The sequence below is a fragment of the Lycium ferocissimum genome, unplaced genomic scaffold (genome assembly GCF_029784015.1).
Source record: "Lycium ferocissimum isolate CSIRO_LF1 unplaced genomic scaffold, AGI_CSIRO_Lferr_CH_V1 ctg1297, whole genome shotgun sequence".
Lineage (NCBI taxonomy): Eukaryota > Viridiplantae > Streptophyta > Magnoliopsida > Solanales > Solanaceae > Lycium > Lycium ferocissimum.
The window spans coordinates 9,526-36,523 of record NW_026714631.1 but is presented as its reverse complement, the minus strand read 5'-3'; the positions used below and the strand labels follow the sequence as shown (position 1 = coordinate 36,523).

At 41.7% G+C, this 26,998-nt stretch overlaps 1 long non-coding RNA gene across 1 annotated transcript in view; it reads left to right on the top strand.

Moving 5' to 3' along the window:
* The window catches only part of LOC132042051 (uncharacterized), a 68,077-nt gene extending 44,571 nt beyond the window's left edge, over positions 1-23,506 (top strand). Inside the window, exons 2-3 of the long non-coding RNA XR_009411333.1 lie at positions 21,251-21,297; positions 23,291-23,506. This is a non-coding gene — a long non-coding RNA (uncharacterized LOC132042051). The remainder of the gene's footprint in view (positions 1-21,250; positions 21,298-23,290) is intronic.
* The last annotated feature ends 3,492 nt before the right edge of the window (positions 23,507-26,998 follow it).

Here is a 26,998-nt window from a genome sequence, read left to right as displayed (position 1 = left end):
AGGGGGGTATTTAATTAACTTGAAAGTTGTTAAGGGGGGTAAATAAATACAAGTTAAGTTTAGTTGCTAAACTAAGTTTTCGTGCCAAGTTCAAGGGTCAAATGATGTCTTTTCTCTATGATATATGACATGTTCCGAGTAATGTCCGAAAGCTATTTGACATAACTAATGTCCGGACTTTCAAATGACGCTTCGATTAGATTACTTCATTGAGTCCATGAAATGATTTGTGTGCATATGGTTTCTCACTACTCTGCTCGTGTAAGCCCAATATGTCTTTCACCGAGTCCCGAAAGGGCCGGGTACGGTATATGATGATATGATTACTTACCGAGTCCCGAAAGGGCCGGGTACGATCGAGTCCCGAAAGGGCCGGGTACGGTATATGATGCTATGATTATTTACCGAGTCCCTTGCTAGCGGGGCCGGGACACGCTATTCACCGAGTCCCTCACTAGAGGGCTGGGTACGGTATGTATATATATATGTATATGGACATGCATACATGATTATGATATGATTTTGCTCACCGAGTCCCTCACTAGAGGGCCGGGTACGGTATATATGTACGATGATATGATGACATGATTATAATATGATTTTACCTACCGAGCCCCTCACTAGAGGGCCGGGACACGCTATATGTATATATATGATGACTATATGATTTTGATATGCATGATAAATGTTTTCGAAGACAAGTCTTATGATCTTACGTACTCTTTACTTCGGTATGATCCCGCTTACTATATTTCATGCTTTACATACTCAAGGTACATATTCCGCATCGACCCCCTTTCTTCGGGGGCTGCGTTTCATGCCGCGCGGTACACCCAAAGGTGAGTCAAGATATTAGCAGAAGATGTTCCAGCGGGATTGGCGAGCTCTATTTGCTCCGGAGTGCTGCCAAGTCAGAGTATTATGTTATGGTTTCATGTTCCGTGTTAGAGACTTTGCAGACAGTGTCGTGAGCATAAGATGTCGGTTATGTAAGCGGCTATGTAAGCCGACGTATTATTATGTATTGTATTATAAGTTTCATATGCTACAAGTTTTATTTGATTTGGAAAAGATGCAAAGCATGTTTGATTTTCCGAAAAACGTTCATTATGTGTTTATGTTATGGTGCAAGGGCCCAGTATGATTATGAATGTCACGAGAGTCAGCGGGTTCGCTCGGCCCTAGGTAAGGGTCGGGTGGCCATCACACCCTATCGGATTAAGGGTGTGACAGAAAATACAGTCAATGTACCTGTAACCACATCTGGGGAGGACTCGAGATCCTGTCATCCGGCTAAAGCATATAAGCGGGGCTGAGTAGCACCTGAAGTAGATGCTCCCCCTCGGCCTCTACCTCGGCCTACTGGAATCTGGGAGTCTGTCCTGTCAGACGTACTAATGAAGAACCAGCCGCTGATCTTGTGGGCTGGACCCCAACTCTACTGTACCTCGAAGGACAATCTCGCATCAAGTGTCCGGCCTGCCCACAAATATAGCAAGCATCTGTGCCCTGGCGACATGGCCCTGAGTGTAATTTTCTTCGCACCGGGCCGCATCGTGAACCGGTGGTCTCCCCCCGACAAGAATCTCCCCAACCGTGAACTCGGGGCCCTCGAACTCTGGCCCTCTCCCGAACAGAAAGAGCGATCAAATCTTCGGCTCAAATCGGGGAGGTGCACTCGTCACTGACTGGCCTGAGTGTCTAGAAAATGTCTGCCTTTATCCCCCTATATAATCACCACTTGTGCCCATAGATCTGGCCTTTTTGCTTTGCCCTTTATCAACATCACGATCACCCCTTTGCGGAGGTTGTTGTCCTTCAAGATTTTGGGCATGGGCTTGAATACGGTAAATATCCATTCCATCTTGCAACGAAGCCGTTAAGCAATCTTTAAATAAATGTGGCCCTAAGCCACTCACAAATCTATGCACCCTATCGCCCATGTCGACCACCATGGTCGGGGCATATCTAGCCAAAGAATTAAATTGAAGGCTATACTCTCTGGAGCTCATAATCTCTTGCTTCAAATTTAAGAATCTATCCGCTCTAGCTCGGTGGACCTCGGGTGGCAAATAATGGCGAACGAAAGCATCCACAAATTCTTGCCAAACGGGAGGAGGCGCATTCTCTTACCTCGATGCTATCCAATTATTCTACTATAAAACCGCCACATCCCAGAGTCTATATGATGCCAACTCCACTGATTCAGTTTCGGAAGCATGAATAATCTGCAACTTTCTTAGCATTTCATCAATAAAGCCTTGCGGGTCTTCATCCAGCTTTGACCCAAAGAATTCCGAAGGATGCAGGCTCATGAAGTCACGGGCTCTAGTACTAGCTGAACGATCGCTTGGGCCCGTACTTTGCCATTGTGCCTGGGCGGCAACAAACTATGTTAATAAATGAATGGCCTAGATCACTTGTTGACCCGAAGTAGCCAGTGGAGGAACTGAAGGCATAGGAGCTGGAGCTGAAGCCCCTTCTTGCTCTTCCGTAATAGATGGATTAGTGGAGGCATTAGATGGAGCCTCATTATGTGATTTATCCTCATCTACATTCATAGGCGGCTCCCTTTCTGCCCGCCTTTTTGTCGTAGTCTTGCCCCTCTGGGCGGCTTTAGCTTTTCCTTTTGGCGGCATTTCTGAAATGACAACATACTATTAGGGAAGATAAAAGCTTATGCACGGCTCTATCACACGATCTCATAAGAAGAAAGATGGTCATTTTTCCTAAATGCCCTGTAGCCTCTTGTTTATTAGCGTGGCGCGCAACACACCATAAACAAGACTCTACTAGACACGGCTCGTAGACACTTCCTAGGACTGAACTGCTCTAATACCACTTCTGTCACGACCCGAGCTACGGGCCATGACGGGTATCCGGGGCTAACCACCGAACACCGCTCATGCTATTACTCATCTACTCTCATTCATAACATATGCTCGAAATCATAGGAATCTATTAACATCCGGAACATATTTACTTTTATAAACGTAAGCCTATTGGCTATCAAAATGACATATACATACATACACATACAAGCTATGTGTTATATCCCGTATTTTTGTACGTTGGGACAACTCGGATTAACTATGGTAAGTGAGGGACCAAACCATTTCGGGATACAAAGTCGGGACTTTTGACCTTCGATTTTATTTCGAGACATAAGTTGTTCATGAATTTATTGGTATGGAACACTTAGGAAAATTTGGGACCAAAATTGGAATTAATGGAACTTGGAAATCATGCAATTATATTGCACTTGGCCGTGTGGTCATTTGAATTGGCCCATTTTGTGTTCAATTTTAATTGCTCCAACACATGGTGTGGGCCAAGGGACATTTGTATAAGTCTTATATTAGTTCACAAGATGACTACTAATTCATTTCATCATCCAACACTTAGAAAAAAAAAAGAGCAAGTAGTTGAAGAGCCTAGACGCTCTCGGCCAAGAACAAGGGAAAATCAACTTTCATTCAAGCCCTTCTAAAAATATTTTGTTGATGCAAATCCACTAAGTTGAGGTCCCTAAGTAAGGTGGAAGCGTTGTTCGAGTCATCCGACCCTTCGTTGTGTCAATTGCAAACCCTAGCCTATTCGGGGAGTTGAAGAAGAAAGGTAAGATTTGATCATGTTTTATGTGTTGTAAAGGTTGTATGTATGTTGTAGTATGTTAAAATGGATGAAAATCATGAAATATGGCATGTTGGAGTGAAGGTGGTGTGTGTAGTATATAGCCGTGTGGGGTATGTGTGTGTTGTGTTGTATTGAAGCCATGAATTGAAGTCTAGTTAGCATGTTGTGATCATTATAGAGTGAAGAAATGAATGAGAAACATCTATATGTGTATGTGGGTATATGGCCGAATATGGGTCATGTAGTATGGCAAAGGATGAATTAATATCGCTTCTTGTTTAGTTGTTGTCATTATGAATTCTATGTCGACGATAATAGTTTAATGACTCAAATTGATATCGTAAGTGTTGTGGGCTGAATTGAAGGCTATTGTACATTTGATGTAATTTGTATAACTATGAGAATGGCATTGTTAGAATGTGAATTGTTGATGCAAATCATGATTCGGAAGTTAGAAATGGGTTGTAGTGGTATCTCGGGTTTGGGGACAGTTTTCGGGCAAATTGGAGCTTTGTTGGATTGTTGGAAATATTGTACGAATTGTTTGAAATGTTGTTGAATGTTGTTGGTATGGATTTGGATTAGTATATGAATGTATAAGAGTGGATGTTGGCTTGAACGTGAGTCGTTGAATCGAATATGTTGAAAGTTGTTGAATGATGTAAAAGAGAGTTATTAGTGTTATATTGCTTTACGGATTGATTATTAATGTTGCTAGGTTGGTTGTTGTTGTTGTTGTTGTTAATTTTGGCCGAGTTAAATTCTCGGGGTGGCCTATTTACAGGGGAAATGCTGCCCAAATTTCTGTAGAATTAAGGGCGAAATTGGAATTAAATGCCCAAAATGCCTATAGCTAATGTTGGCATATTATGACTTGTTTGTAGACCTTGGAGAGCCCGAGGCGTAGATTGGCTTTAGCTTGAGTTTGGATTAGCGTTGAGTGCGTACGAGGTATGTAAAGCTACCTTCTTCCTTTGGCATGCCTTAGTTAAAAAAAAATAGGCTATGACACGAACTTCGAGGAAACTCTATTCTCGCAATCCGAGCATGTCTGTGATACGCATTTGTTTCTTGGTATTCATATGTTTGATATGATGAAATATTGATCCTTATGTCCTTAGAAGTATTGATTTACCAAAGTTATATGAAAGTTTAATTTTTCAAAAAAAAAAGGGGTTGTATTCTTAAACGATTCTAAAACCACAAACGCCCATAACTTTCACAGAAAAGCTCGGATTGCCTTGAGATTTTCGTAGAAGGTTTTATGATGTTAGACGAGTATGTTTTCCATAGGCGGGCCCAGCTCGGGCCTACGCCCGTCCGTGGGTCCCGCGACGTTCCTTTATGTAATTTCGACAACTTTTGAAAGAGAATGTTGTAATTATTATTTCGATTTCAAATATGACTATTTTACTTATCTTTTGGATTTATGACAATGATCTTATGCACATGATTTTGGTACGTAATTATGATTTATGAAATCGTGTGAGATGTTCCCGAGTGATATTCGAAAGAAAATCGATTTGATTTTTGTTTTGGCTTATAAATGACGGTTCGTTGTGATTAACATATTAAGTCTTCGAAATTGTTTTGAACTCGTATTTGGTTACATTTTTCGCCAAGTCCGGGCCGGTTATGTTTTCGCACGCACTATGTTGTATTCTGAAATATGATGTGTATTCCGAAACATGATATGATGGTCTGATTTACCGATGCGTTTATATTCTGGTGTTATGATATGACCGGTACGCCGATCCCCTTTCGGTCGGGTACTGTGTATGTATGCTATGTTGTATGTTATGTATATGGATTCGGAAATATGATCAGTTGGTTTCAGATCCGGTGGTGGGGCAAACCCAATGGTGGGGAAAACCCAGTGGTGGGGCAAACCCAATGGTGGGGCAAACCCAATGATGACGCAAAAATTTCACATTGGTTTAGGCAAATCCCACATTGGTTTAGGCAAATCCCACATTGGTCTAGGCAAATCCCACATTGGTTTAGGCGAATCCCACATCGGTTAATGTCAGCTCATATGATAAGGTATGATGTTATGATGTGCTTCGGTATGTATATGTATAATCTATATTTCAAGAGTATGCGTGTTGGTATTCTGATTATTATAATTGTTTTCTGTTCCTCTGTTGCATGACTTGCGTGTCGGATGACAGCATTTTGAGATTCTGGCTATTATGTTTACTTTTTATACCTCTGTTCCGATCATGACTCAGATTTATTACTATATCTTCCGCTTTGCATACTCAGTACATATTCCGTACTGACCCCCTTTCTTCGGTTGGCTGCGTTTCATGCCCGCAGGTACAGACACACGTTTTGGTGATCCACCGGCGTAGGATTTCCATTCTCCGTTGTTTGAGTGCTCCCTTTGTTCGGAGCCGATATTTTGGGTATATACTCTCTCGGTGTATGTGTTTATGTTTGTTCGAGGGGTACGGCGAGGCCCCGTCCCGTCATCCGATTCTATTGTTACGTATTAGAGGTCCGTAGACACGGATGTGGGTTATGTACGGTTTGTTCGGATGCGACGTGTGAGTTATGTTTGGGCGGCCCATCCGCGTGGGTGCCTTGTCGGCGCGTGTATATATCTTTGACATGTTATGTATATTATGACGACCTTACGGCTTCCGTACGGTATATGTGTTTGTATGCGTCCGTTTGTAGCCACGTTTGATATTCATAGATGTATAAGTCGTCTGTATGCCGAATCTGGTTAAAAAGCGCGTATGGGTGCCCAGCTCGGGCACTAGTCACGGCCTACGGGGTTAGGTCGTGACAGAAGTGGTATCAGAGCAGTTCGTCCTTGGAATGTCTACAAACCGTGTCTAGTAGAGTCTTGTTTATCGGTGTGTTGTGCACCACATCTATAAACAGGAGGCTACAGGACATTTTAGGGTGTTATTCTTCTTTCTGATCCTAGATCGTGCGATAGAGCTGTGTTATCAGGATGACTCTCTTCTGACGAAATGTTATGATTTCAGCGATGCCTCCGAGGAAGGCCACGGTACGCCCCGAAGGGGCAAGTCTCGGCGGCCGGTGAGACCGGCGGGCCGGATAGCTACTAGGGCCCGTGCCCAGCTTGAGCCGGAGATTGTGCCTCTGACGGCTAGTTCGGCTACACTGCCGATGTATGCGAGGATTTGGAGCGACCACGGTACCGGGACGGGGTGAGACGCTCCACCGCCGACTCACGAGGTTCGAGAGCCGCGCCCCCCCGGCTCGGCCGGGGGCGGAGCATCGGAGCGATGCGGGATGCGGTCCGGTTATTGACGAATTGATGGCGACCCAGGGTTCACGAGCACGGATCGGGGGGTGATCGTGCGGATAGATGCGGTCGGCGGGGCCCGTGATTTTTTACTTTGTGGCCCACCGAGTTTTCGGGTCCAAAGCCGCGAGAGGACCCTCGGGAGTTCATCCGACGGATGCGGCGTACACCTGCGATTGATTAGTGCTTCCGAGACAGTCGGTTAAGATGGCATCCTATCGGTTGCACGATGTAGCAGCTAACTGGTACGAGTCCTGGATGTTGTCCAGAGGTGAGAGTGCCCCTCCAGCCGTATGGGGCGAGTTTACAGAGGCCTTCCTGGCCCATTTTCTACCTCCGGAGGCGAGGCGGGCCAGGGTGGACAGATTTCTGCTGCTAAAGCAGAGGGGCAGGAGTGTCCGGGAGTATAGTCTGGAGTTTGATTCGCTAGCCATATATGTGCCCGCGTATGTAGCCGATATGACTGACCGGATGCACCGGTATGTGATAGGGCTGGATGACTACTTGGTTGACAGTTGTACGGTGATGGCGGCCCAAACAGGGATGGACATCACACGGATTCAGGCACATGCCCAGGGTATGGAGGAGCGACACAGGGGGCGTCAGCCCGATAGGGATTATGATGAGGGCCAGCCCAAGAGGGCTGAATATCTTTGGGTATTCTAGAGAGTCTCGAGACGGGCGGCCTCGGCGGCGGCCGCAGCGGACACGCTTCCTAGCCGGCCGAGTACACCCCCGCGGTTCACCGGCGAGGAGATCGAGAGAGTGCGGGATATTCGGGGGCGGTGCCGAGCTCCGGGGTTTCGAGGGCTCACGGTTGGACGGAGGTTCCGGTGGCCGGATGAGGCCGCCCGGACCTCCGTGCTCCTCTTGTGGGAGGTATCGCCTGGAAAGTGTTACCGTGCCACGGGTGCTTGTTTACTTGTGGCGGCCAAGGGTCATTTCAAGAGAGAGTGTCCGTACGAGGGGGCGGTCGGGTGGTGCGGCCCGGTTTATCGAGTCGATTGCGGTTCGTCTTCACCTTCCGTAGCTATGCGCCCGATGGGGCGAGGCACGCCGACTCCAGCAGGCCGTGGCGGAGCCCCCAGTTCTGGCGGTACATCGAACCGCCTATATGCTTTGACCCGTGGACAAGATCAGGAGGCGCCACTGGACGCGGGTACAGGTAATCTAGATTTCTTAATTGGATATGCTAATTGATGTATGAATTGTTGTGATAATTGAAAAAAAGAAACTCCCCCAAATTGTTTGTATGACCCGTAGGGTTAGTTTAACATTCGAGGACGAATGTTCTAAAGGGGGGGAGGATGTTATATCCCGTATTTTTGTACGTTGGGACAACTCGGATTAACTATGGTAAGTGAGGGACCAAACCATTTCGGGATACAAAGTCGGGACTTTTGACCTTCAATTTTATTTCGAGACATAAGTTGTTTATGAATTTATTGGTATGGAACACTTAGAAAAATTTGGGACCAAAATTGGAATTAATGGAACTTGGAAATCATGCAATTATATTGCACTTGGCCGTGTGGTCATTTGAATTGGCCCACCCATTTTGTGTTCAATTTTAATTGCTCCAACACATGGTGTGGGCCAAGGGACATTTGTGTAAGTCTTATATTAGTTCACAAGATGACTACTAATTCATTTCATCATACAACACTTAGAAAAAAAAGAGAGCAAGTAGTTGAAGAGCCTAGAGGCTCTCGGCCAAGAGCAAGGGAAAATCAACTTTCATTCAAGCCCTTCTAAATATATTTTGTTGATGCAAATCCACTAAGTTGAGGTCCCTAAGTAAGGTGGAAGCGTTGTTCGAGTCATCCGACCCTTCGTTGTGTCAATTGCAAACCCTAGCCTATTTGGGGAGTTGAAGAAGAAAGGTAAGATTTGATCATGTTTTATGTGTTGTAGAGGTTGTATGTATGTTTTAGTATGTTAAAATGGATGAAAATCATGAAATATGGCATGTTGGAGTGAAGGTGGTGTGTGTAGTATATAGCCGTGTGGGGTGTGTGTGTGTTGTGTTGTATTGAAGCCATGAATTGAAGTCTAGTTAGCATGTTGTGATCATTATAGAGTGAAGAAATGAATGAGAAACATCTATATGTGTATGTGGGTATATGGCAGAATATGGGTCATGTAGTATGGCAAAGGATGAATTAATATCGCTTCTTGTTTAGTTGTTGTCGTTATGAATTCTATGTCGACGATAATAGTTTAATGACTCAAATTGATATCGTAAGTGTTGTGGGCTGAATTGAAGGCTATTGTACATTTGATGTAATTTGTATAACTATGAGAATAGCATTGTTAGAATGTGAATTGTTGATGCAAATCATGATTCGGAAGTTAGAAATGGGTTGTAGTGGTGTCTCGGGTTTGGGGACAGTTTTCGGGCAAATTGGAGCTTTATTGGATTGTTGAAAATATTGTACGAATTGTTTGAAATGTTGTTGAATGTTGTTGGTATGGATTTGGATTAGTATATGAATGTATAAGCGTGGATGTTGGCTTGAACGTGAGTCGTTGAATCGAATATGTTGAAAGTTGTTGAATGATGTAAAAGAGAGTTATTAGTGTTATATTGCTTTTCTGATTGATTATTAATGTTGCTAGGTTAGTTGTTGTTGTTGTTGTTGATTTTGGCCGAGTTAAATTCTCGGGGTGGCTTATTTACAGGGGAAATGCTGCTCAAATTTCAGTAGAATTAAGGGCGAAATTGGAATTAAATGCCCAAAATGCCTATAGCTAATGTTAGCATATTATGACTTGTTTGTAGACCTTGGAGAGCCCGAGGCGTAGATTGGCTTTAGCTTGAGTTTGGATTAGCGTTGAGTGCGTACGAGGTATGTAAAGCTACCTTCTTCCTTTGGCATGCCTTAGTTAAAAAAAATAGGCTATGACACGAACTTCGAGAAAACTCTATTCTCGCAATCCGAGCGTGTCTATGATACGCATTTGTTTCTTGGTATTCATATGTTTGATATGATGAAATATTGATCCTTATGTCCTTAGAAGTATTGATTTACCAAAGTTATATGAAAGTTTAATTTTTCAAAAAAAAAAGGGGTTTTATTCTTAAACTATTCTAAAACCACAAACGCCCATAACTTTCACAGAAAAGCTCGGATTGCCTTGAGATTTTCGTAGAAGGTTGTATGATGTTAGACGAGTATGTTTTCCATAGGCGGGCCCAGCTCGGGCCTACGCCAGTCCGCGGGTCCCGCGACGTTCCTTTATGTAATTTCGACAACTTTTGATAGAGAATGTTGTAATTATTATTCCGATTTCAAATATGACTATTTTACTTATCTTTTGAATTTATGACAATGATCTTATGCACATGATTTTGGTACGTAATTATGATTTATGAAGTCTGGTGTGAGATGTTCCCGAGTGATATTCGAAAGAAAATCTGATTTGATTTTTGTTTTGGCTTATAAATGACGGTTCGTTGTGATTAACATATTAAGTCTTCGAAATTGTTTTGAACTGTATTTGGTTACATTTTTCGCCAAGTCCCGGGCCGGTTATGTTTTCGCACGCACTATGTTGTATTCTGAAACATGATATGATATGATGGTCTGATTTACCGATGCGTATATATTCTGGTGTTATGATATGACCGGTACGCCGAGCCCCTTTCGGTCGGGTACTGTGTATGTATGCTATGTTGTATGTTATGTATATGGATTCGGAAATATGATCAGTTGGTTTCAGATCCGGTGGTGGGGCAAACCCAATGGTGGGGCAAACCCAGTGGTGGGGCAAACCCAATGGTGAGGAAAACCCAATGATGACGCAAAAATTCCACATTGGTTTAGGCAAATCCCACATTGGTTTAGGCAAATCCCACATTGGTCTAGGCGAATCCCACATTAGTTTAGGCGAATCCCACATCGGTTAATGTCAGCTCATATGATAAGGTATGATGTTATGATGTGCTTCGGTATGTATATGTATAAACTATATTTCAGGAGTAAGCGTGTTGGTATTCTGATTATTATAATTATTTTCTGTTCCTCTGTTGCATGACTTGCGTGTCGGATGACAGCATTTTGAGATTCTGGTTATTATGTTTACTTTTTATACCTCTGTTCCGATCATGACTCAGATTTGTTACTATATCTTCTGCTTTGCATACTCAGTACATATTCCGTACTGACCCCCTTTCTTCGGGGGCTGCGTTTCATGCCCGCAGGTACAGACACACGTTTTGGTGATCCACCGGCGTAGGATTTCCATTCTGCTGTTTGGAGTGCTCCCTTTGTTCTGGAGCCGATATTTTGGGTATATACTCTCTCGGTGTATATGTTTATGTTTGTTCAGGGTACGGCGGGGCCCTGTCCCATCATCTGATTCTATTGTTCTGTATTAGAGGTCTGTAGACACAGATGTGGGTTATGTACAGTTTTGTTCGGATGCGACGTGTGAGTTATGTTTGGGCGGCCCATCCGCGGGTAGCGACACTGTCGGTTGCGTGTATATATCTTTGACATGTTATGTATATTATGACGGCCTTACCGGCTTACGTACAGTATATGTGTTGGTATGCGTCCGTTTGGAGCCACGTTTGATATTCATAGATGTATATGTCGTCTGTATGCCGAATATGGTTAAAAAGCGCGTATGGGTGCCCAGCTCGGGCACTAATCACGGCCTACGGGGTTGGGTCGTGACACTATGGGACCATGCTACCCACACTGTGTATCTACGAGCCTCTACTAGAGTACTAGACATATGGACGGGACAGGACCCCTTCGTGCCCAATCATGAATATATACATGTATGTACCAAAAGAATAATCAATGGAACCTCCGAAAAATGGAGTGCTCTCAAGTCAGCCGCTAGCTCCTATGAGTCTGGATCGCCTTCCTGTCTACCTGTGGGCATGAACACAGCGTACGAAGAAAAAGACATCAGTACGAATGTTGTACTGAGTATGTAAAGCATAAACAATAATAAGACATCAATGAAATAAGGAGGCATCAATGAAGAGCAATCTGTGACTGACTGAATCATAATGGAAGTAGTACATACTAGCTTACTTTCATGCTCATCATCATAGCATATATGCATAAATATATACACTGCTCGACCATATAGGTACGGTGTGAAAATCAATAACATTAGCATTAGCATTAGCCCGCGTCCAGGCCTCCCGCGTCCGGGGTATCATCTCATGCTGTCCACTAGTGGTGTCTGCCCATGCCATTTGGCCATGGTGTATAGCTGCCCGCCTTGGCGGTGACTGCCCGGCCAAATAGGCACGGTGTAATATCATCATGTGCTCATCATAATATGCTTATCATAATATACTTAGCATAGCTCATCATAGTACGTGCATAAAGACTCATAGATAACCATACTCTATCGGGGTGACGTAAGGTCGTGGACCCCCGACTTCATTATGGAACATTCGTAAGTATTCTGCCTCACCTTGAAGGAAAAACATAAGGTGAGTGTATACAATGATCAACATTAATGGGCTATGGATAGCTTCATTAGCTTAATTGGACCATCATATCATAGGCTATAGCATCTCTAGACTTAAGCTTATCATTATCATAATCGTAGCATATCTCTTATCTCGTATAGCTATTCATGAACAATGATTCATAGTCTTCTTGAAGATGGAACATTCATAATAAAAGAGGAAATTCATGCCATAGGACTCATGCCTTAGAAAGAAAGGGCTAGCCTCACATACCTTTGTCGTTTAACTATTCTATCGCTTGCTCGTCCTCCTTTAATGTGCTCGTTTCTACCTTCAAGGGAATTCGTATCAACATTAGCTATACAATTATAGGAATGAGTTTACTAAAGCTAGGGAAAATTGGGTAGCATTTCCTTTGTTTATACTACCTTCCTCCATATTCCATATCAACTCCCAACATTCATAACAACGATCACAATATCGTAAACAATAGGCATCATCTAATTACATTGCCCACAATTCATAATTTCACTACAATTCTCCATAATCATGGCCAAAGTCCATTATCGCGTTCTTTCACATATAATACTCATTCCATGTTCCAAATATCATTTATAACGCATTTATAACATCAACATATCCATTTTCATGATTCAATCCCACTACTACTCATTAATGGCCCTATTCACACATATATGACCCATTTTCTATACTCTTCTACAATCCATGTGTTTCAACTTATAAATACTTCAAAAAACATGGAAAGGTCATGAAACTCACCTTAGATGATGGAGGAATAAGCCTTGAATAGTGATACACCTTTTGCACCAAAATCCTATTTCATCTCTCTTGGGATTTCTTGATTTGGATGTCTTTTAATGGGTTTCATACACTTGATTCTCTCCAATTCTTGTTGTTGATCTTTGATTTCTATTGATTTCTTATGGTTGAAGTGTATGGAAATGTTCTAGAGGTTTCTTGAAGGGTGGAGGTGAAAGATGAAATGAAAATGAAATGAGGAGAGGTCCCTTATATAATTTGAGTTCAGTCCCGACCAAGATATACGGACCAACATACGGTCCGTATGTTTTCTACGGGCCGTATGTCTGGCCGTAGATCTAGTCCGGATCGGGCTGAATCTACGATTGGACATATGGTCCATACTTTTTATACGGCCGCATGTCGGCGTGGATTGCCCGCTTTCCGAGAATTGTTCTCGTCGACTCGTTTGATCTCCGATCCTTATGGAACCTTCTTAACACTTGTTTATCACTTCAATACCAATCTAAGGAATGTCATAACTCTTCCTTAGGGCATCATTTATACACCATTAACTCAATACTCGTAATTCTTATCCGTTATTTAACATGTGACTCGCTTCCCTTAACAACTTTCTTTCCTTAACTCGAATGTCTTTGGAAATCTTAATTAGGATCATCAAATACTATTTCTTACTTTTCCAAACCTCGTATACATCATACCCCTCGTTCGTCTATTCACTGTACGCTAACGGGGAATTTTCCAAGGTGTAACAAATATATCGTCTTGAGATCATGATACATCTTTGTTTCCCCTGGATGAATAGAATACCGAGAATAATGAGCTTCTTCTAGAATTCGACGATGCAATTCTGTAGCATTCGAAACACATAGCCTACCTCAGTGTCTAAGAATTCCATCTATAGAGGTTTCAAATGGAGACTTCTCTCTTTCATGAAATGTGTCTCTATAGCGACTCAACTGAAGATCTTCATATTGCCGCTCTTTTACTTCCATGTTCAAGGACGAAACTGTGGGATCATTAACACTAACTCCTGCACCACCTGACTCAATTAGACGTACTCCAAAGCTAGCTAGTTGGTGGAGCTTATGAATCAATTCTTTCTTCTCGGGAGGAACTTCACATAAACTGCCCATCGATCGGCGGCTAAGCGCATCGGCTACTACACTGTCTTTCCCGAGGTGGTATAAAATATTCACATCATAGTCTTTCAGTAATTCTAACCACCGTCTCTACCGCAGATTCAACTCCTTTGGTTTGAAATTGTATTGGAGACTCTTGTGATCTGTATAGATATCAACATGCACACCATACAACAAATGTCTCCACATTTTTAATGCATGAATAATGGCAGCCAATTCGAGATCATGAGTCTGGTAGTTCTTTTCATGTTTCCGCAGCTGCCTCGAGGCATAAGCAATGACTTTACCAAGCTGCATCAATACACATCCTAACCCAACACCGGAAGCATCACAATACACAACATAACCATCTGACCCTTCTGGGAGTGTTAAAACCGGGGCTGAAGTTAATCTGTCCTTCAATTCTTGGAAACTACGCTCACAAGCATGATTCCACTGAAATTTAGCAGACTTCTGGGTTAGTTTTGTCAATGGGGCTGAAATAGATGAAAATCCCTCTACGAACCTTCTATTATAACCTGCCAACCCTAGAAAACTACGAACTTCTGTAGCCGTCGTAGGCCTTGGCCAAGTCTTCACAGCTTCAATTTTCTGAGTATCAACTCGAATGCCATCATCTGAAATAACATGACCCAAGAATGTCATAGAGTTTAGCCAAAAATCGCACTTTGAAAATTTAGCATACAATTCTCGAGTTCGAAGAATTCCAAAAATAATACGTAAATGATCGGCATGTTCTGATTCTGTGCGAGAGTACACCAGAATATCATCAATGAATACTATTACGAATAGATCCAAGAGAGGCCTGAATACATTAGTCATCAAATTCATGAACACTGCCGGGGCATTAGTTAACCCAAATGACATCACTTGAAATTCATAATGGTCATATCTCATTCTGAAAGCTGTTTTGGGAATATCTTCTTCCCTAACTCTTACTTGATGATAACCCGACCTCAAGTCTATTTTGGAGAACTACTTGGCACTCTGTAGTTGATTAAATAAATCATCAATACTTGGAAGAGGATATTTGTTCTTGATCGTCACCTTATTCAACTGCCTTTAATCAGTGCACATTCACAGGGAGCCATCTTTCTTTCTTACAAATAGAAATGGTGCTCCCCACGGTGATGAACTGGGTCTAATAAACCCCTTCTCAAGCAAAACTTTCAACTGTGCCTTTAGCTCTTTCAGTTCTGCCGGAGCCATCCGGCAACACATCAATAGCAAAATCAATTTCCATTTCTGGAGGAAGACCTGGAAGTTCATCTGGGAATACATCCGGAAATTCATTCACTACCGGAACAGATTGGAAAGTTGGCGACTCCGCTTCGGTGTCATGAACTTGGACTAAATGATAAATATAGCCCTTAGCTATCATCTTTCTTGCCTTAAGGTAGAAAATAAACCTACCTCTTGGAGATGCTGCATTACCCTTCCATTCACGCATGGGCTCTCCCGGAAATTGAAATCGAACTACTTTCAATCGGCAATCAACATTGGCATAGCATGAGGCCAACCAATCCATACCCATAATCACATTGAAATGTAACATTTCCAGCTCAACTAAATCAGCTTTATTCTGGCAGTTACATATCACAATCACACAATCTTTCTATACTTGTCTAGCTATCACGGGATCACCAACCGGAGTAGATACCTCAAAAGGTTTGATTGGCTCAGGTTTCACCCCAATACGACCAGCAATATATGGAGTAATATAAGATAGCGTAGAACCCGGATCTATCAATGCATACACATCATGAGAAAATATGGACAATGTACCTGTAACCACATCTGGGGAGGACTCAAGATCTTGTCGTCCAGCTAAAGCATATATGCGGGGCTGAGTGGCACCTGAAGCGGATGCTCCCCCTCGGCCTCTACCTCGGCCTGCTGGAATCTGGGGAACCTGCCCTACCGGGCGCACTGAAGAAGAACCAGCCGCTGATCCTGTGGGCTGAATCCCAACTCTACCGCTCATCGACGGGCAATCACGCATCATGTGCCCTACCTGGCCATAGGTATAGTAAGCATCTGAACCCTGGCGACACTGTCCAGAATGTAATCTACTGCACTGACTGCATCGCGGTACTGGAGGTCTCCTCTAGCTATAATCTCCCCCGAACTGTGAACCTGGGGCCCTCGAACTCTGACCCTATCCTGAATGAAAGGAGCGATCAAATCTCCTACTTGCAAATCGGGGAGGTGCACTAGTCACCGACTGGCCTGAGTGCCTAGCATATGTCTGCCTTGATCTCCCTCTATAATCACTGCCCGTGCCCATAGATCTGGCCCTCTTGCTTTGCCCTCTATCAATATCACGATCACCCCTCTGCGGATCTTGTTGCCCTTCTAAATTCTGAGCATGGGCTTGTATGCGGGAAATATCCATCCCATCTTGCAACGAAGCCATCAAACAATCTTTAAATAAACGTGGCCCTAAGCCACTCATAAATCTATGCACCCGATCTCCCATATCGGCCACCATAGTCGGGGCATATCTAGCCAATGAATTAAACTGAAGGCTATACTCCCGGGCACTCATATTTTCTTGCTTTAGATTTAGAATCTATCCGCTCTAGCTCGGCGGACCTCGGGTGGCAAATAATGGCGAATGAAAGTATCTATGAATTCTTGCCAAACGGGAAGAGGCGTATTCTCTTATCTTGATGCTATCCAATTATTATACCATAAGACCGCTACATCTCGGAGTCTATACGATGCCAACTCCACGGATTCAGTCTCAGAGGCATGAATAATCTTTTATGTCCTCAACATTTCATCAATAAAGCCTTGCAGAACTTCATTCGGCTTTGACCCAAAGAACTCCGGAGGATTTAAGCTCATAAAGTCACGGGCTCTAGTACTAGCTGACCGATCACTTGGGCCCACATTTTACCGTTGTGCCTGGGCAGCAACTAACTGCATCAGTAGATGAATAGCTTCGGTCATTTGTTGACCCGAAGTAGGCGTGGAGGAACTAAAGGCGTAGGAGCTGGAGCTGAAGCCCTTTCTTGTTCTTCGATAATAGGCGGAGTGGAAGAAGCATTAGTTGGAGCCTCATTATGGGATTCACCCTCATCTACATCCATTGGCGGCTCTCTTTCTGCCCGCCTTTTCCTCGTAGTCTTGCCCTTCTGGGCGGCTTTAGCTTTTCCCTTTGGCGGCATCTCTGAAATCATAACATACTTATTAGGGAGGATTAAATCTTACACACGGCTCTATTGCACGATCTCATAAGAAGAAAGATGGTCATTTTTCTAAATGCCCTGTAGCCTCTTATTTATTAGCGTGGCGCGCAACACACCAGAAACAAGACTCTACTAGACACGGCTCGTAGACACTTCCTAGGACTGAACTGCTCTGATACCACTTTTGTCACGACCCGACTAGGGCCATGACGGGTACACGGGGCTAACCACTGAGCACCACTCATTCTATTACTCATCTGCCTTCATTCATATTCTTTATGCTTATAATCATAAAAAACGACTTTTATCTGAAACATATTCACTTTATATACAAGAGCCCTTTCAGCTATCAAAATAATATATATACATATACAATGAGAACTGTGAGACCATACTACCACACTGCGTATCTACGAGCCTCTACTAGAGTGCTAGACATAGGGACGGGACAGGACCCCATCATGCCCAAAACATGAATATATACATCAAAAGAATAAGTCAATGGCACCTCCGGAATAATGGGGTGCTCTCAATCAGCTACTATCCCCTACGAGTCTGAATCGCCTCCCTGTCTACCTGTGGGCATGAACACAGCGTTCAAAGAAAACGGACGTCGATGCGAATCTTGTCTTGAGTATGTAAGGCATAAACAATAATGAAACATCAATGAAATGAGAGGCATCAAATGAGAAGCAATCTGTAACTGAATATGAATCATAAAAGAAATGATGCATGCTGGCTTACTTCATACTCATCATCATATCATGTATGCTTAAACGTATAAGAGCGCCCGACCATATAGGTACGGTGTGATAATCATTAGCATTAGCATTAGCCTGCGTCCAGGCCTCCCGCGTTCGGGGTATCATCTCATACCCGCCCACTAGTGGTGTACGCCCCTGCCATCGGCCATGGTGTAGACGATGCCCGCCTTGCGGTATCGCCCGCCATATAGGCGCGGTGTAATATCATCATCATATGCTCATCATAATATGTTCATCATAATGCATGCATGGAAACTCAAGGACGACCATACTTTATCAGGGTGACGTAAGATCGTGAACCCCCGATTACCTTATGGAGCACTCATAAACATTCTGCCTCACCTTGAAGGATGTAACATATAAGGTGAGTGTATATAATGATCAACATCAATGGATTATAGATAGCATCATTATCTTCATAGAACATCATATCATGGACTCTAGGATCTTTAGACTTAAGCTTATCATCATCATTATCGTACTCATAGCGTATCTCTTATCTCATATGGCTATTCATGAACAAGGGCTCGTAGTTTTCTTGAAGATAGGAAATTCATGAAGAAAGAGGAAAATCATGCCATAAGATTCATGCCTTGGAAAGAAAGGACTAGCCTCACATAACTTTGTCGTTTAACTATTCTATAGCTTGCTCGTTCTCCTTTAATGCTCACGTCTTTACCTTCAAGAGAATTCGCATTGACATTAGCTAAGCAATTACAAAGACGTGCTTACTAAAGCTAGAGAAATTTGGGCAGTATTTCCTTTGTTTATACGACTTCCTCCATATTCCATATCAACTCCCAAACATTCATAATGACCATCACAATATCATAAATAACAATCATCATTCAATTGCATTGCCCACATTTCACAATTCTACTTCAAATTCTCCATAATCACGACTAAAGTTTACTATCGCGTTCTTTCTCATACAATACTTATTCCATGTTCTAAATGTCATTCATAACGTATTTACAATCTCAACATATCTATATCCACAACTCAATCCAAACTTCTGCTCAACAATGACACTATTGCCACATTTATGGCCCATTTCCTATTTCCTTCTATAATCCAAGTGTTTCAACTTTTCAATACTTCAAATAACATGAAAAGATCATGAAACTTACCTTAGATAATGGTAGAATAATCCTTGAGTGGAAATACCTTTCTTGCACCAAACCCCTAGTTCACTTCTCTTGGGATTTCTTGACTTAGATGACTTTAATGTGTTTCACACTCTTGATTTATGTTGGTTGGATGAAGTTGATAATCAATTTCCTTTGGATTCTTATGGTTGAAGTATAGAGAATATTCTAGAGAGTTCTTGACTTGTGTGGAATGAAAATGAAATGAAATAATAATGAGAGAGGGTCCTTATATCAACGTTTAAGTTCAGCCCCGACCAGAATATACGGACCAACATAAGGTCCGTATATTTTTCACTGGCCGTATGTCTAGACCGTATGTTTGGTCCAGTGAATTGTGCCATTCTGGGCTGAACCTACGGCTGGACATACGGTCCGTGTATTTTATACGTCCAGTATGTCTGGCCGTATAATGCCCAGCTATTCGAGGCTTGTTCTCGTCGACTCATTTGATCTCCGATCCTTATGAAACCTTCTTAACACTTGTTTAACACCTCAATACCAATCTAAGGGACATTATAACTCTTCCCCAAAGCATCATTAAAACATCATTAACTCGATACTCGTAAATCTTGCCCGACATACAACATATGACTTGCTTTCCTTAACAACTTTCTTCTCTTACCTCAAATGTCTTCGGAAATCTTAATTAGGACCATTAAAGGCTATTCCTCTCTTATATAAACATCGTACATGTCATGCCCCTCGTTGGCCTTTTCACTGTACGTTAACGGGAAATTCCCTAAGGTGTAACACTTAGAAGGCGTGGTTGTCGTCAAGGTCATAAGGAATTATTCATGCTAATTCTTCATACATGAGAGCTTGGTATCATGTTTAGCATGTATTGGGAAGGTCGGATGTCAAGCAAATCGAAGAAATTAAGTTTGTTGAAACTTTGGGAAAATTTGGTAGAATTCTGAACAGAAATTTTGGGTCAAATTGGGGGAGGCATATCTCCTAGAATACAAGGAGTTACGGAGCCCATAACCTATGCATTCATAAGTTCAGCGAGTCAACTTTCTAATGCAACTAACCAAACGGAAATTGCAATTCGACAATGGGAGTTATGGGCCGTCGAAGTGTCGACGACCCGTCAATGCACATCGACGACCCATCAGATTTCAGATGCTGTAGCTGATCTATATAAGCACCCATTTCGTGATTATTTTCATTCCAAAACACACCAACAGACCCTAAACACTCTCTAATATTCATCTATCCTCTCCAAGCCTTTCTTTATCATCCAAGTAAGATCCGAGCCCCGAAAACCCGAGCTTGTGAACGGGAAGTTGCTCCTAGGGTTTCTATTTGAAGTGTTTGAGTTTAGGAGTTGGATTTGGAGTTTGGTTCTTGGAATTCCAGCCCCTTTAAGGTATGTATACTATTCTTATCTTTGCTGTTAAGTTGATTACCAAGAGTTTTATTGATTTAAAGTATAGGAAATATAGTTATGCGGTAAGTTATTTGAATCAAACTAAAATTTGGGGCTGTTTTGGGAGATGTTTTAGCATGGTTTTGGTTATGTTGTGATATGAAAGCATTGACATAAGTTGTTTGTCAAGGAATTCCTTAGTTTAAAAGTAAAGGAAAACATGATATGAAAGACCTAAATTAGCTTGATGTGATTTCCTTGAAGGCTGTTTCGATTGGAATTTTGGAGAGATTTCTACTTGTTTATGTTGTTGTATATTGTTGTTGTTGTTGTTGATGATGTTCTAGGTGTTTTGCACCATTTGGGAGTTGGATAGGAGTAAGAATTATAGGGAAAATACTGCCCGAATTTCTTTAAGTTTCATTCGTACTTGGAATGGGTAGTAAGGGACGTATATGGCCTAATTGTAGTTCGTGTTATCTTGGTTGTAGTGTTGCAAGCTTGGGAAGTACGCATCGGACTTTAGGTAGACTCTAAGGTATGTTAAGGCTGTCCCTTTTATTCTTTTGGCATGATCCTTATTATTTGAACGAACAAGTAAGCGAGCGAGTTCCAAAGACTCTACTCTTAAATGGTACAGGATTCATCATACCCTTGATTCCTTATATCCATGTTCATGACTTCTATAGATCTTTGTATCTAGGGTAATCTTAAGTCTGTCTTCCATGAGTCTTTCAAGTATTTTATATCTATATATATGTACATATGTATATATATATGTACATATATATATACATATGTATATATATATATATCTATATATATATCTACATATGTATATATATATATATATATATATATATATATATATATATATATATATATATATATATACACCTATATATATATATAGTATGGACTCATACTTTGAGGACTCCCTAGTGTGCCAGATAGCTACTTTTGTCCCGTTTAAGCCGAAGCATAAGAATGACGGATTTGTGTCCGGCGTGTGATCACGGCCGTACATCGCATTTCTTTTTTCTAGGGGGGCCCGTGTAAGGGCGGACGGGAATGCCTACCCCTCTAAATCGGTCTTCCTCCGCCCGAATCGGAATCAAAGTAGTATCCACCTTCTTCCTTGGCCGGTATCCTAAGATCGATCTTTTGACTAAGTCATTTCACACGTTGCACCGAGAACAAGGGATCGATCTCGTACCGTGCCACCGCCTTGACCTAGGATTCTTTTCCTCACATCGGATTCTAAACCGAAAACGGAAGCTTTCAAGGAAGGAGATTCTAAGACATCACATTCCGTGGCAAAGAGCCCATTCAATGGCATCCGCGCCCGCTTGAATTTCACTTTCACTCTTGGATAGCTATAGCTACGGGGCTTTTCCGGCTTGAACGGGAAAAATCCATGAGAGGAAAACGACTTTTTAGAAAACTGACTTACTTAGTTCAACAAAAGGTCTTGACCAACAAAAAGAGCTTTTTCCACCAGTCTTTTAGGCCGGGCACCTTCTTTCTCTTCATTTCATTTCGGGAAGAAGAAGAAAGGCGAAGTTCTTCTATCCAGGTTGAGGATGAATTACGTTACACATCCAAAGGAAGACAAGCAAAGGCATAAATTGGATTCCCTGGCCGACTCTTCTTCTTTGAAGCATTCGGAGAGAATCAAGATTGGCTTAGTCGGATCTTGCCAGGCAATTGCCTTTTTTCCACAAGAGATTGCTCTCCTCCGAGGCTTGAGAGCTTATTCCCTTCTTGTTCACCTTTCTTTTTCTTTACTTATTTTCTTTATTGAATGATTGGCTCAATAGCTTTCTTCCTTCAATTAGAAAAGGGGCTAATGGAAACTCGGGAGCTTCGCTCGAGCTATTAAGCTCTTTGGGGAAAGTCGAAGTTCTTCCACTCGAAATTGCATAAGAGAAGAAAGCTCCACAGAAGACTACCTATATATATAGATATATATAGGTATATAGATATATAGATATATATAGGTATATACATAAATATAGGTGTATATATATATATATATATATGTACATACACATATATACACAGCTATTTTCTCATACCGTGCCTTGATGGTCGGACATGTCACCGCTAATGCAGGCTGCATACGATTATACCGTGCCTAGATGGCCGGACATGTCACCGCTAATGCAGGCTGCATACGATTCTACCACGCCTAGATGGCCGGACATGTCACTGCGAAGGCAGGCTGCATATGATTCTACCACGCCTAGATGGCTGGACATGTCACCCTAATGCGGGCTGCTTAACGATATATGAACCAAGACGTACGTTCCACAGCACTATCAGTTATATTATTTTTATAGAGTGTATACATATCATATACCGCATAAGTATCTTCAATCATACAGATGCATTCAGACTTGCAGTTTGTTATGAGTTTCAGATCCCTTTTATGATTCTTATTTATATATGTTATTCTTATGCCTTACATACTCGGTACATTATCCGTACTGACTCCCCTATTGTTCGGGGGGCTGCGTTAATGCTCGCAGGTACCGATAGACAGGGAGATGATCCGGCTCAGTGGGACTTCCCCTCAGCCATAGTTGGTGCGCTCCACTTGATCCGGAGTTGCGATTCATTTTGGTATGCTGTTTTGAGATGTATATACATGTATATGGGTATGGGGGGGCCTTGTCCCGTCCTTTCTATAGTTTTCTGTTCCATTAGAGGTCTGTAGACAGTGGTATGTAGTTGGTACATGATGTAGCCTTGTTGGCTCTCAGTATTTTGTGTATAGTATGTATATGGTAGCCTAGTCGGCTTGCACTGTTATTTCGGTATTTTGCATATATATATATATACAGTCGGATATGAATCAGATTATGGCCACCCTGATGTTATGTGATAGTTACGCAGGTGTAGGGGTGTCTGGTCACTAGGGGTCCGGCACTCGTCATGACTCATCAGTTTAGGTCTTGACAGTATGGGTATGGAAAGAAAAGGAAATATTCAAAGTACCCGCACTTAAGAAGTAGTCGTATTATTAGAAAAGGGAAAGATAACGCTATAAGTGAACTCTGAGCATCGAAGACTGGGATAAGTGACATTACATGGATGGTACGGATAGCTGGACATACTACTATTTTGAGTATCCCTATGGGACAGAAGTTGTTAATTGGAGCGGATGTAGACATTGACTCATAACTAGCGGTTGAGCTAAATAAAATACATCCTTGTTTGGATTGCTATGTTGGTTGTATTACTTGATCACAAAACTGCAAGATAAATATGTTAAGACTTCACACATAAATTACTGTAGCTATAAATTATGGGAAATGGCATGAATATGATGCAGTATAATAAGGGAATTGACGAAAGGGATATACGAATTCGAGATTGGAAGTGAGGTAACGGAGATAAGTAAGACCCTTAAGGGGGGAAGCGAGTAAGGAAAATACAAGTGTAGAGATTGAAACGATGAATCCTAAGATGTGACAGATATGGACGTTAAGAAAAAAAATGAGAGTTATGCAAAAATGAGTCTAATAGCTAGTAAATAAATGAACAAGAATCGAGCGGGTATCTGAGACTGTACTGAAAATCATTCATGAAGACCTTGAACAACATGATATTGAGAGCAAATAACTCAAGGAATATTGTAAAGGATAGCGATGCTATACTTGAATAGAGACAAAGGAATTGACAGTAGAGTTGTTTGTTAATGATATTGCGATTTATAAGTGACAAATAAGAAGGGACATAAAGTTTTCTATAGTAGAATATAAGATGTGATAATCAAGGGACAAATAAACGAAAGAAAAGAGTATGACGAGATAAGTCACAACAGATAGACAAAAGAGTTTTGGTATGTATGAGATACGTAAAGTAGAACGAACCGAAGGAAGGAAAGTTTACGAATAAGATTAGATGTTCATACATGAATCACACAAGAATGGGTATGTAACCTGCAAGTATCTACACGTCGAGAATGAAACCAATGGGGTGCTTAAAAAGAGGAGTAAGAGGTAAGCAAGAATAGTGTGTTTGTGATACTCCAGGTCAGTTAAGGGAAAATATATGGTAAATTGAGTCGAAATGTTGAGTTGGAATTATCATTAAGGAAAAATAGGACAATTACTCTGAATATGATATAAGTATATGTTATATGTTTCCTACGATAGCCCTGGGGTGTGTTAGATTACTTACGAACTCGATAGGATCATCGAATAAAGGGGGTTTTACCAGAAGAATATTACGCCTTGGAACTTTCATTTTTGTATCATTGTGGTTATAGCGAATTTCCAACAGTTTACCAGAGGATTATGAAATTCTCAAAAATTATGAAGCCTTTAATGAGTCGACGAGGGATGCCTATGACAGGACATGTCACATTGAATTTATCTAGACACTACAGATGTGAATCAAAACCATTATCATGGTCATATGGAAGAAAGGAAGTGGGAGAGATTTGCAAACTATGTGAGACTTAATACCATTATTGAGCAAGAAAAAAGATCGACGAGTCCGAGTATCAAGGATGATCATATCAGGAAGGTGACTCACTTATATCTCTTGAAAGGATATTCTTGAGGAATCAAGAAAGTATTGCAACCGAGAGTCATTACTAAGAAGGAAACTCATTTTCAACTATTCAAAAGGAATGTTATAGATATGCATGTCAGAGGATTAAAATGATGATTCCAAGAAGGATGTACGCTGCAGATTATGCGACTTAAATAAAGGGTGGAAGTAGACCTATAATAATTAGAAGAGAGAACAAGAGGAACCAATATGTGATAGTAAACATACCCAAGGGAAAGACAGCTCCTATTCTAAAGTGTTACTGGAAAGATAACTCCAGAACAAGAAAAAATCGACATAAGCTTCAAGTGTAGATGGATATAGTAAGTTGCAGCCAATTACGGAAGTAGGTAAATTATGACCACTTTCTTTGGAAATTCAATAATAACTGGTGTCAGGTAGAGAATGGTATTAAGTTAAGCAATGAGAGGCACAGCATGATAGACGAGTTCTAGTAAGAATTGATTCGTTATAAGATCACCATAACCAATATATTTGTACAAGACTAGTTTAACATTCGAGGACGAATGTCCTAAAGGAGGGAAAGATGTTACATCCCGTACTTTTGTATGTTGGATTTGTCGTAAGTGAATCGACATAAGTTCAAAGACAAGATGATTTTTGAGGTTATAAGTAGTTATGCTATGTTTAACCAATGATAATGAAGTGTCATAAGGACTGGAGGTTAAACGAATCGGAGAAAATAAATTTTGTCGAGGTTCGGAATGTTGAACAAGTTATGTGGACCGTATGGAATGTTTGTCATACTCATGTATGCAGATCAAGAGCTCATGACATAAAAGATTGAAGTTCTGAAAAAATTTAGGACTTAACAAGTGTGACGACGGTGATTGAGAATAATATTTGGTGTATGTAGTGGAAGTGAAAGAGCGACAATACGAAGATCCCATGCTAACTCATTATAGAGATACACTCCCTCAGAAGGAGAAGTCGTCGTTTGAAATTTCTGGAGATGGAGTTCTCCGATGCCGAGGCAGATTATGTGTTCCTGACGTGGCAGGATTACGCCACCAAATAATGAGAGAAGCCCATTGTTCCCGTTATTCTGTTCACCCAGGAGCAACGAAAATGTATCATGATCTTAAAAATATATATTGGTGGAATGGGATGAAGAAAGATATAGCGGAATTCGTAGCGCAATGTCCTAACTGTCAACAAGTGAAAATTGAGCACCAAAAGCCGGGCGGATTGCTGCAAGCTATAGAAATTCCAACTTGGAAATGGGAAGTAATTAACATGGACTTCATTACAGGTTTACCCCGTTCCCGACGTAAGTATGATTCTATATGGGTAATTGTGGATAGACTCACGAAGTCAGCCCATTTTCTTCCAGTCAGAACTACATATTCAGCAGAAGATTATGCAAAGCTATATGTTAAAGAGATAGTGCGACTTCACGGTGTCCCAGTATCTATTATCTCCGATAGAGGGACTCAGTTTACCGCCAACTTTTGGAAATCTTTCCAAGAAGGTTTGGGGACTCAGGTGAGCCTTAACACGACATTTCACCCACAGACGGATGGGCAAGTTGAACGTACCATTCAGACTCTTGAGGATATGCTACGGGCATGTGTATTGGATTTTGGAGGTAGTTGTGATGATCACTTACCACTTACTGAATTTGCTTATAATAATAGTTATCATTCTAGGATCCA